This window comes from Epargyreus clarus, unplaced genomic scaffold, assembly GCF_041222505.1.
Source record: "Epargyreus clarus isolate Ecla_fem2 unplaced genomic scaffold, WU_Ecla_fem_2.2 ptg000005l, whole genome shotgun sequence".
Lineage (NCBI taxonomy): Eukaryota > Metazoa > Arthropoda > Insecta > Lepidoptera > Hesperiidae > Epargyreus > Epargyreus clarus.
Genome location: NW_027332213.1, coordinates 13188244 through 13201029, shown reverse-complemented (window position 1 = coordinate 13201029; position 12786 = coordinate 13188244). Strand labels below are relative to the sequence as shown.

General features: G+C 31.0%; 2 long non-coding RNA genes across 2 annotated transcripts; both read right to left on the bottom strand.

Annotated features, from left to right (window-relative positions):
* Positions 1-4019: 4019 nt before the first annotated feature.
* Positions 4020-9214, bottom strand: LOC140757733 (uncharacterized). The gene is made up of 2 exons (XR_012104014.1): positions 5680-9214; positions 4020-5307 (listed from the first exon to the last, which is right to left on the bottom strand). It is a non-coding gene; the product is annotated as an uncharacterized LOC140757733 (long non-coding RNA).
* A 1464-nt stretch (positions 9215-10678) lies between these two features.
* LOC140757734 (uncharacterized) lies at positions 10679-12400 on the bottom strand. Its single transcript, XR_012104015.1, has 2 exons — positions 12258-12400; positions 10679-11259 (listed from the first exon to the last, which is right to left on the bottom strand). It is a non-coding gene; the product is annotated as an uncharacterized LOC140757734 (long non-coding RNA).
* Positions 12401-12786: the final 386 nt, after the last annotated feature.

Sequence of the window (12786 nt, the reverse complement as noted above, 5' to 3'; positions counted from 1 at the left end):
CCTCTTGTCATATAGGGATTGTGGCTAACCCAAGGGTACCTACTGTGAGGTATCAATGTACGTGATCTCCTTTCATATGTATGATGGTATCATCTATTGTGACAATTGTGACGTTGCAGCGCAACCGTCTTTGCTTGTCGCACATCCATCTTACTTTTGGTCCGTTCTTGGAATGGAGAAGATATTTGTACGGTCCCATCTCTAGCGCAGGCTTCCCGCGTTTTGACGTCACAACTCTGACAGAATCTGTAAAATTTAATTAATGATATATACGATTAGGTTTTTTTATAGCCTTATCCTTATCTCTGCATTTGCTTTTAAAGTTCAAAGAAAGCATTAGTTTACATAAGTAAGACAAAGTGTTTCAAAAGTGTAAACGATAAGTGACCAGTGATGAACACTATTGCCCGTTATTAATAAATACTCAATCTATTCAATATTTTGTCTATCTAAGGTTGACTTCGACAATTACTTCACCAGACATTGTCAAATTGGTAGGTAAACTTGGTTAGATTGATTTATTAATAACGGGCATTTATCGCATCACAGTAGCAAAATGTTTATATCAGTTATCAAGGAATAATAAATTCTTTTGAAGATATTTTCTTAAATGCTGTCAAGACTAGTGTTAGTCTGACTGAACCTATTTTTATATCAATGATAATGCTTAACAAAAACAAAATTGAATTCAATTTATTTGTATATAAATCCAGATAGAATTGCTATTTAATAACGTTTAATAATTCATGTTGATATTTAATTTCTTTTTCTAAACATTATGACGTCATAACTCTGTCCATTTATTCCGGTGAATCAATAGGAAATTGTTCTCGTATATTTGTTTCTATAAAATTAGCTATAATACCTAACAGTTTTAAAATCTGTATATAGAGAGAAGAGACGTTCTTTTTTGGCATTAATTTCTCATTTAAGTAGGCGTATGCGGATAAAATAGTAACATAAAACACATTTATATAACTCCTTTAATCTTTTACAAAACTTAATAAATCCACAACCTTAGTAACAATACAAATCGTAGACTCTTAATTTAGCGTTATAATAAGTAGGTACCGTAATCTGTAACCGAACCCCGATAATACCATGACCCATAGATGAAATGGCTTAACAGACTATATGAACAACTCGCGGTATGTAGTACTTGTCTGATTGACTTGGACAAATACACTATGTAATTAGGACTATCATACTTGTTGCCATCACATAAAATTTGACTAAGTTCGAATTAGATAATATAGGTTATTTTACGTTAGAAGTCTATTCGGCTGCGTTATTTCTAAATCAATGTCAAACACTGATAATGTAGGTGTGACATGTCGCAGAAAAGAGTCGGCCAAAGTCTCCATACGGCCATACCCGATACGGCCGATACCGTTCACCAATATTGCAGTAGCACACAAGCTTGCGTGTAACTAATGGTACGAGTAAATGACCACACCCACCTATAGATATCTGTGACCAACACGATATAGAATAGGTTCTACCTAAACCCGAATAAGGATGCGTTAGATTTTCTGAGGACTGAAATGGTTGCTTTTTGCGTCAGTCGACATCTGTACTTTTTCACCGAAACGCACTACTACTTCATATTAGAAATTAGTATGGTCCAACCAGTGGTTAATACTGGCTCTACCACCTTTCGTGATAGCGTACTTGGCATTTTACGTAAAAAGACGTCAATGTACATGTAACCCTTTCACCCTTATAACTTCACCATCGATGGTAATGACTGTCACATTGCAGCGAAGACGCCTCTTCTTCTCACACGTCCATCTAAACTTAGTGCCACTGACAGAGTGCAAGTGGTACTTATGGTCACCCATTTCGAGCGCTGGCCGTCCACGACTGGACCTAATGATTTTGTATACCGCGTAACCTATACAAAACATATTTAATTAGTCAGCACATATAGGGAACTACTGAGAATATACCAATGTGTGTTATATTGCATATAACTAATGTTAAAGATAAATAATAAAGTTTTAGCGTGTCATACAAGAGGGGGCGTATTACTTGTCATAGACTTTGTCTGTCTATCCTATTTTGAATAGTTGTATCGATTATATAACAGTCAGCTGTTTAAAATTTTCGCCGATTATACAAATGTTATTATAATTTATTTGGTTTCCATTCAAGAAACGTGTTATTTGCAACATTGTTTTTATCCCAACAATTGTATCTACTCGTACTATCTACATTCAAACGTCTTTCTCTAATTAGAACGAAAACTTTCAGTAAAAAGTAAATAATAACGTCTGAATCCGCACTAAGGATTTCGAAATGAATGCAAGAAAAATGTTCAGCTAAATAATATTCTTTCGTGCTATAAAATCCTCCGTTTAGCTCTTGGCCAGTATTTGTTATTTTCTGCGAATTTGTTAGCAGCAAAAGACCGCTGTTCTATTCTAGTTTGACTGTGTAATAAACTAAATTTTGATATATAAAATGTTTCACTTCATGCTCAAGAATAACAACGCATCTATGATCAACCTCAGGATCTCCTATGTTATGAAAGGACTGATCACTTAAAACCAGATCGACTTGTACGAATATGAGTAACGAATATGTGCAATGTATATTGGTACGCGTTTAGTGCTTTTAAATGAAAAAGAAAACAATTGATTAATTCAGTGAATCGTAGACTGTGGAGTACCTACTCGTGAATCCTGATATTAATCTTATCGTTATATCAAGTGACATTTTGTCATTCGTCACGGCGAAAACACGTCACATACGAGCAGTGGCGGTAAAAGTTTATTTGATTTTACAAAATATGTGTCATAGACTTATTCGCCCAAAAATATGCATGATTCCGGTGACCGGTATTGTTTAGTTCTTGCAACCTTTTTTTAGCAACTTTGCTTGGCCCCGGTGCCCAGGGCAGACCGCCCCTTCCCTCCCCCCCTCTATTCAGGTCGAGCGTACGAGTAAATGTAGGGGCTACATGCTGGATGCCGTGTAATTATTAGATCCATGAATTATAACACAGGTCCTTATTGTTCCCTTCATGATGAACCCATCTTATATGGTACTTAAGCCCTCACTAGTATTAGAGATGATAGAGTGGTCCCCTTTAGGTACTTTTTAGAATAAACTGCTGTGAATGTAAGCCCTTGACATCAAGAAGGTACTTATTCACAATATAGTTCCGAATTACATTGTAGGAGTAACTATGAATACTCTACTTTAACTATTTTTGCGAATGTTTTTGCATTCTCAAACATTGAGATGGTAATTCTTTTATTTTGTTATTTTAGATATGTATCAGTGTAATAGTGAATCAGTCGTAATTGGAGTGAACCCTTCACGTGGAGACGAGATAAGTGTATCAATTGCCATCGATTTCACTTATTAGTCAATCAGCCAGTGCGCTCATATTCTCTGAATGCTTCATTGTTCTCCACACCACGTTATAAACCTTATCACATTCGTATAGAGTTCTCTTGAATGTAATAGTTTTTTGCATGACGCTCGAATATGATCTTTATGTAACGAAGATAAGAGTTTGTTACGTCGATGACTTGAGTTTTATTTCGTACAGGGCATAGCTACCAATTGTTCCCGTTTGTAATAGGGAGGGCTCGTATTAAATTGCGTAGGTAATTTATGTTTGTGATTTGTTAATAAAATATTAATTTCTAGATAGTTATGTAAACAAATTTTCGTACGTTTCATATTAATGGTTAAGGGTCAGATATAACCATAAAAGGGCTGGTTAACGATAGTTTTAGTAAATACAAGATTTTCAATTTCTAAACCCTATTCCTAATGTGAAATGATAAGAGTTGAAACGTAACTTCCATTATATTGAAATTTGTATAAGGCCATTATTGGGCACTAACTAACCTTACCATAGGTATACAATTTACGGAAATATATTTTTTTTAGTGTAGGTACAAACTGTGCAACTGTCACGTCAACTATTGCTACGAGTATGATATCCATAGCTTAGTATCAACTTTTTCATTACAATGCGTGTATTTTTTAATATATAAAAAGACTTTTATGCTTAGTATCTTTTATTTGGTTTATATAGGTACAATTTTCAATGACACTAATATATTTTTTTAATATTCATATATCAATCTTCTAACATAGAATATAGGATTTATTTAACATAGGCGTCATGATAAAGAAATGCCTCATTGGGTCAGGCAAAAAATACAAAAACACAACAGACATAGATAATGTATAATCACAACATAATCAGCAAGTTATTCATAATTTAACACAATTTAGGCATCACTTGAAATAAATTTATTAACAATAATCCAAATTATGGAAACAATTTTATTTTTAATTATTATTTTCTACAAGAAGCATACTATGAATTTGAGAGTTAATTTCAATGTTTGGGGAGGTTATAATAAATTACAGATACTACCTACCTAAGGATAAGGAGTGTACATACATTGTATTTCGCATATATATTTTGTTAATTATCTATCATATATGGTCATTGGTCATTTAAAATACAAGATAAGAAAATGCTGAAAACATTATTTGAAACAATATAGTCATAGATATTATTTAAAATTTAAACATTATTTAATTTATATAAACAATCTCCAAGATAACAGTTAAACTGTGAAATAATAGAAAGGTTATATTAAAAAGAAACATGAACACAAAATCCTATACTACTGTTAGTAACATACTAATAAATGGCAATAAAATGGAATACACTTTATATTCCTCTACTTAACTATGCACATAAAAATAAAAATGCATTATTAAATGTGGGATAGTACTCGTCAAGACATAAGTAGAGGTCATAATAGTTAAAGACAGTAAATTTATATTGTACATTTCTTACATACTAGGCCATATAGTCTACATATATGTAGTTAGGACAATCCGTACCTTATGTTTCTTAAGGCACATTAATACAAGAGTACACGTAGCAACTATATTTAGTTACAAACACAATCCAATTAAAAAATCTCATTAGACGCACTCTTTATAATTAATGGACAGTGAAACTCGGTTTCAGAATACTTATTTTAATAATCACATTGTTTTATTGAGTAGTTTTATCGGGAAGAGGGGGTAGACTGTATGATTTTCCATCCGGAGTCATCCAACACGTTGGTGGGTCATGATTGTGTCTTCCGATGCTCTCCGTCACCGTGCCTGCATTGTTGATCCTCAACTTGGCTGGACAACATCTACTGAAGAAATACCAGCAGTACCATAGTTGACTCCCATACGCTTTTTTATACATGAACCTGAATGTGTGATTCTGATATATGAACAACTTTGAATTTCCTCTTGTATTTATGAATATACCTGAAAAAACAGATACAATTTAATTATAAATTCCTAAGACACATAGTTATACTAGTACTTATTAAACAAGTTTCAGGGAAAATAAAACAATATACATAATCAACCAATGGTTTATTTTCAAAGTTGCAGTAAGAATCATAAGTTTACCTAGAAAGAGAACTTATAAATTAAAATAAAACTCAGGTTATCATGGGAATTATTTATATCATAAAAACATTTCATGTAATTAAAATTGGTTTGTGTAATTAAGCATCGACTCTAATAAAACTTATGTAAAACTTTGGAAATGTTTATTTTTATAGATCCTTAATAAATAATCAAACCAGCTAATATCTAAAACTTTACAATTCACAAATAAAGGTCTGCAATCACCATAATCACAACAAATTACACCAACATTCCAAATTCAAAGATGTAAACACATCATTCCACTGCTAAACTGTAACCACACTTTCAGTTGCTATAACGAACTTAGAGATAGATTTAGCCTTTACATTGTACTTTAATTAGCACTCTGCACGTCATAATATATTCACACATTCATAATATATAAATGCCTGATACAAATACACAAAAACAGAACTAAATATAAGACGTAGACGCTCCCTCTTTTCCTTCCTGCATGCTTTTCTTATAAGTTATAATCTACGCATGCCTGACATTAGTGACATTAAACTGACAGTGACAAAATATGTGGCGGCCATGTTAAAATTGTTTATGAAAAATATTACCATGCTATTTGAATATTAGCAACTTATTGATATTTATTTAGTAACGATCTAAGATTCAAAGAAAATTAGTAAACTGTTATTTCAGATAAAAATGATGCGATTTTCTTAATGAAACTGAGAATCACAGTCAATTCATATCATTTGTTTATTCGTAACTATAAATTTTCATGAATTTTTGAATGATGATTTGATTTGAATACATATGGCAACATTGCCTGCGTCATGCGTGTATGTTTTGTTTTTGTGAGATTGAAACGCTAATAAAAGTTATTTTATATAATTATTAACAATTTTACAGTGAGAAATGTATTAAAGTTTGTGTTTATAATGTGTTAAGTTTTGTTTTATGTGTATGTGATATTGCAATGTTGTTTAATAACGTTCTGTTCTTTGAGGTTATAATACCGCGTATGCTGCATTCATAATCGTTGATATCTTATTTGCTAATCATTATAATTACGACTTAAGTGACTAGCATGACTACTTATAAAACTAAAATAAAGCAATTTTACAAGTTTGTTTTATTGTTTTGATTATTTCATATCCATTGTCAAAAGGTATAACACTAAATATCTTTGATCCACTTATTGTTGTGATTAATGTTAATGTGACTTAATAAATAAAATATTAAAATATTCATTTGTTTCATTTACTTCCTTGCTTTAACATACTTGTAACATGGTCTTAATATTATTCTCTTAGCTTAAGTAATAAACCAAAATATTGGTAATTGTAAAAGTGCTATGTCACATTTACTGAGATATTATTCTTTTATTTTAGAGGCCAGTTTCATACCAACACGAAAAGGGAGTATGCTCTTGGTACACGATGGATATGCCTTCAGACTAAAGAATAAGCTAGCATATGGCAAAAAGCAGTGGTATTGCACATCGAGGACCAAAACTGGATGTCATGTAGATGTCACTACTGTCCTTCATCGTTTCAAGAACATTGTCAACAGGGTACGTAACACTCATAATCACCCACCACCTGGTTTTTACCGGCGAAATGATGGTTCATTCAAAATTGTTTAAAGGAGGCAAATAAACACATATCTATTATGCCAGGGAACATTGCCTTAAATATGTGAACCATAATATATTTCTCATTGAACGTTAATACTAAGACTAGAAAGTAAATTAGAATATAATTTTTAAGAACTGATTTATTTAAACTTGTACCTTAAAAAAGACTGATTTATAATTTTCTACCTCAAGACGTACCTTTGAAACTGATTTAGTGTTTTTGGTAAATGTTTTTTTATTTTTTATTTAAGTTTATACTTTAACATTCTATGTAGAAAAGTTGTGTTGTGTGTACTGATGTATTTTTTGAACATGTTTTAAAATAAGTAGTGGGAACTGATACAAGTGAAGTTACATAATAAATAATGTCAGTTTACTTGAGACGTTAATATAGTTGTCAAAGAAAGCCTATAATTATCTATAAGTGACATTGTGTACTCTTTTTTTTTAATACATTGATTATTTTGAATGAGAACAATTACTGCAGAACATTGGGTAGTTTTGGATAGTATGTTTTTGTTTACATCAAGTTTTAAATGTGGTTACCATGGAAACAATCTGTGTAAACTCAGTTGCCTGCAAAATTGTCAAAAATTAACAAGGGTTATATCAAACTGTTTTCCATTAACTTACAACAAAACAACTGTCAATTGACAGATTTTACTTTTTGGTAAGTATTTGATAACAGATCAAACATGTGTGTTATCCCCAAAGTGTAACATTAACATACTTACATAAACTGTCACTCATTTGTCTTGTTCAATATTTCTATTATTTTAATAAAAGTCACTTTATATATACAAATTTAACCTATATTTTGGAGAACTATACATCTGTGTACTATTTATTTTGTAAAAAGGAATGTTTTATTTTGAGGCATAATAAAATAATGAATGTAAAATTGAATAGCTGTAAGTGAATTTTAATATTAACGAATTTCAAAATAAATAATTTCTTTTAATTGTAATATACTTATAAAAATTTAAACGGACTGCCTGAAGACTGCTTTTTACTATGGTTTTATTTTTATTTAAATTTTATTGTACTCTCCTGAATTGAATAAAGGCTAAAATACTCTATTGCTACCTGCGTTTTTAAAAAATAAATGTTTTTAATAACTATTTTTGGTAGATATATGTATTTATAAAATTTAATATAATTCTATATAAAAATGTATTTTGTAAAAGTGTATGTAGTTTTAAGTCTTGATCATTATATTAAATTCTTTCCGAATTTTGTGTTGCTTTATTTTTATAATATCATACAAAATTAAAATTAATGTAAATATTATTAAAGGCATTTAATATTATATACATGATAGTTACATATTTTGCGTTGCGTCCATCCATAGGTATAAGATTTGAAATCCACAACAATTAAAACAAATATTGTAGCACCAGATTACAAGGCAACAAGTTACTTGAAATAAAAATAAACTTTCTTTTAACCGTGCTACTTATGTAAGTTGGTGTTATCATTAACATCAATAATAATTTATAAATATACTAACAACATTTTTCACTTGTGTTGTAAACCGATTTTCTTAGCTATTAGTTTTAACAGCTTGGCGAAAACTAGTAATGAAATAAAACGCAATATTGGAAGGACCAAAATATTTTTCCATTTATTTATATAAAACACTTATAGAGCTTTATTTCCTTAAATTTAGTAGGTACAATTGTAGAACTTTTTTCTTAAACTTATTATAATACAGAATTTAAATATATTTTATAAGAAAATCTTTTATTCTGTTATAAACCTCTTATTAACGTCTGGGACCGACGCCAAATATTTATTGCTAATGATCAGGAACTTTGTATAGTTAAATATCCATATAAAATAAATCATTTAAAATATATTACCTTCATGGTAATATTATTATTTTATTTTGAATTTTCAAAATGGCATTGAAAAGTTTGGCGGTATCTTCACGGGTATTCTGAAATTAAAGGGTTGGACCGCTGGCTCGTGCCCATGGGAGCCTGTGACCCCTATTATGGTGTTATCTTCTTTGGTTATGAGATAGGCCTTACAGTTCTTCACCTTGGAGCAGTACCACCGCCACCCGTACTTAAGTGGGTATGGATATTTGGAATAAGTGTAATTTTTGTACATTAGGAGTGTCCGCCCTCGCTTGGACTTTACTTCTACCGCTGAAAGAAATTAAAATATTTTCATTTACCGCAATAAATATCTATTTATTTTTTTTGAAATAAAAGGTCACATTTCTATTGAAATAATTTCCAGTATTTAGTATTAACACTTGTCAAAATAACTGATGTTATAATACAGTAGTGTTGTACGTTGTACTGTATATTTCTTATCAAATCGTAAATAAATACAGATTAAAAAATCTGGTAATACTACTTACTTAAAATTTTAATATTCAGCTTTTCAAATTATAAATCAGTGCCTAAATAAAACGAACAAATAGTTTAAAACTTTTATTTGTTACAGAATCTTATATAAGGTATTAAAATTTCATATCTTAAGTTAGATTAAATTTCAATTATAATTTTAGTCACCACTATAGCTTATTTAATTAGTTTTGTTGCTAAATAGATAACATGTCGTACTTTACATTCTTTGATCACAAAGTTAATTAATATAACTTACAACTAAGTCATATTTTCAAAACAAAATCTTTCATAATCAATATGTCTTTGCATTATAAAACCTATAGAAATCCAACTCTACCTAGATTCTTTAATCGTTTCCTGACACTAAAGGTTCCCTTAGAGCGCCAAGGATATGATCTGGGTTCAAATAATATCTTGGAGGGTCATGGTCATGTTCTTCATATGCCGATACAATAATGTTGTCCTCGTCAGTGAAGACGTATGCATAACAGTTCTTCATTGTGGAACAAACCCATCTAGACTTTTGCATCGTCCTATACTGCCTACGGTACGTGAATTGATGAAACAGAAGCATCTCTCTCCCCTTCCTTGAAGTGATCACAACCGCTGCATCTGTGGGGAAAATATAATTGTCTATAAAAATGCAAAGTCAATCCTGAACAGTTTATTCCATTGGTATAGCTACTTAGACTTCTCGTAGATTTATTTCGAATTTAAAAAGCACGCATATTAAGAATTAAAACGATATAACATCGTTGAAATATCCATGTAAACTACCAGTTTTCTGTGTAATAAGAAATTTAATTAATAACAATATTTCTATACCTTTATCGTCATCAGCAACTTCAGTTTTCCTCGGTGGACGGTGACAATGTTCATCTTTAGTCATAATTATTTCGTCTTCGTTGTTCAAATAAACGAAGGCGGAGCAGTCTTTCTTATATGCGCAGTTCCATCTGGACCCGTTTTTGCTATCACAAACTTTTCGGTATTTATATTTGTTGAATTCTAATAAAATCTGTCCATCTCGTGACTCGATGAACATGGCTTCATTTTTTTCACTGTCACTGCCATCATCATCGTCAGTTGTTTCCTCATTAAATTCTTCAATAGGTTCTCTGTCATCTGCACAAATATATTTTTGTCACATAATACATCGAAAAATAACAAAACATTACGTTCCTCATTTCGCTCAAACATGTTTTACCACCACCAATGAGTACTCGAGGTATATTATATAAAGGAAATCCTCAGATATTTTAAAATTAACTTTATTACTAATTACGTACAACAAGCTGTTTTATGTCAACTATTTTATATTCCAATGAATATCAGAAAAATATAGATATCTATAATTTTGATTCTTATAACTTAAAAGTGCATTGAATTTGATTGCACGAAATTTAAAAAAACTTAATCGAAACTAACAGAGTAAATTAAAATAACAAGCCTTTATACTAATTGTAAGAGCTACCAAACATACTTATTATTATTCATTATTATGCCAAACGCCTAACTTAATTCTATTGAGGCAGCGTGTCCTTAATGATAACAAAACATAATGTTAAAAAAAGCTAACAAAAATAACGTTAAATAGAAGGGGCTACATTATTCGATCTCGGAAAAGTCGATAAAGCATAGGCTCGTGATTGTGAGAATTAACGATAAGAACCAATTCGTATTTGTCATTGACATGTGCGTAGACGTCACACTTGTTGCTGTTAGGCTCGTTACAACACCACCTACTGGTGGCGCCGTTGACACAAACCTCTTTTCTAAAGGTATGTCCATTTATAAGAAGATATGTCTTGCCAGTCGACAGGGAAACTACTGTAACTAAAGAAATGAGAAGGAGTAGCACCGGAAGCAAAACATAATATTGATGGCATTTCATTCATTTGCACTTGCGTTTATAAGGAAGTAAGGGATGTTAACGGTAAGTAACAAATTCCAATAAAATAGCACTTATTAATTTAATACTCATTAGAAGGAAAAAAATAAGAGTTATTACAACGACAGTAATTCAATTATGGTATACACATTAACGGACTCCTACATTGAAACGCTCTTACAACTGAATGAAATTACTTATCTACACATATAACATTTATGCACTAAGAAACTAAAATCAGGTAAACAAATCTACAAAAATAACAATGGAAACGCTCAAGCTCCGTGTAAGCGACAGTTCGCGTAAATAAAAGTCATCATTTGAAAAAATAAATGTTTATGCCAATCAAAAAAGAAAATCTTAAAAGTGCATAAAACAACGTGCTGCTGCAGGGACCAAAGATTATCACACAAGCAATATAAATAAAAATAAAATTATATTCAAAAAACAAAAACATATCGTGCGTCCTTTAAATTGGTAATAAGGTATAGTCCGCGCCAAACTGCTAGTCTTCTCTGAAGTTGTTGCGAGCAGGTGTAGTCATATAATTTGCTATAGCGACGCGATTCATTTCTGTATTCAGAGCGGACTAGCAGTTTTACGCGGACCATACTTGTGCAAAAAATATAAGGAAAATACTAACAGTGAAGGCAGTCTGAGCCCAAAATGAATGTACATGTAATGGTGATTTAATCCGAAGGTAATTTTATACAACAACACTACCATATTTTTTCCACGTCTTAATTAATAAAACACTTCAAGAACTATTATACAATACCGAAAAAACCACGAACTATTTGAAGGAGCACACTTTATAAACATGAAAAACAAATTAATCCTTTACTTTCACATACTTTCCCGCACTAGTAACGAAGTACGTCGGTGGAAGATGATTATGATTTCTATCGTAGGATATTATTTTTCCTGTTTCATCTAATTTTACCTGTGCTTTACATTTCGTTGTTATCCTTTTAGAACAGTACCACTGCTTGTTACGTCGACTGTAAACTTGGTTAAAGGTAAAATCTTCTAACATTAATATCGGGTGCTTCCCTTGCACTGAGGGAATTAACTTGTATTGCACATCTGAAAAGACGTTTGAGTACGTAGAGAACAAAGTATAATTAATATACCCAAAAGACAATTACTATATTCTTATTTATTTAATTGCAGTATTTCTTCGAAATAAAAGATACCACAGTAGTGCCTAATGGCAATTTATTGCCAGTCTATCCCAGGAATTACAAATTAGTAGCACAATTACCTTAAAATTTTAGTTACAAACACATAACTAAGATACTAAAATACATCCAACAATATTACTCTACAATTTAAACTACAGTCACATCACAAATATACTAAGATACAAAAACAATCGTTTCGCATATAATTATATGTAGGATGATTTGTATGACGATGAAAAAAATATATGAATAATGTAGGTAATCTGTCAATAGCACTTTTGCAATTTC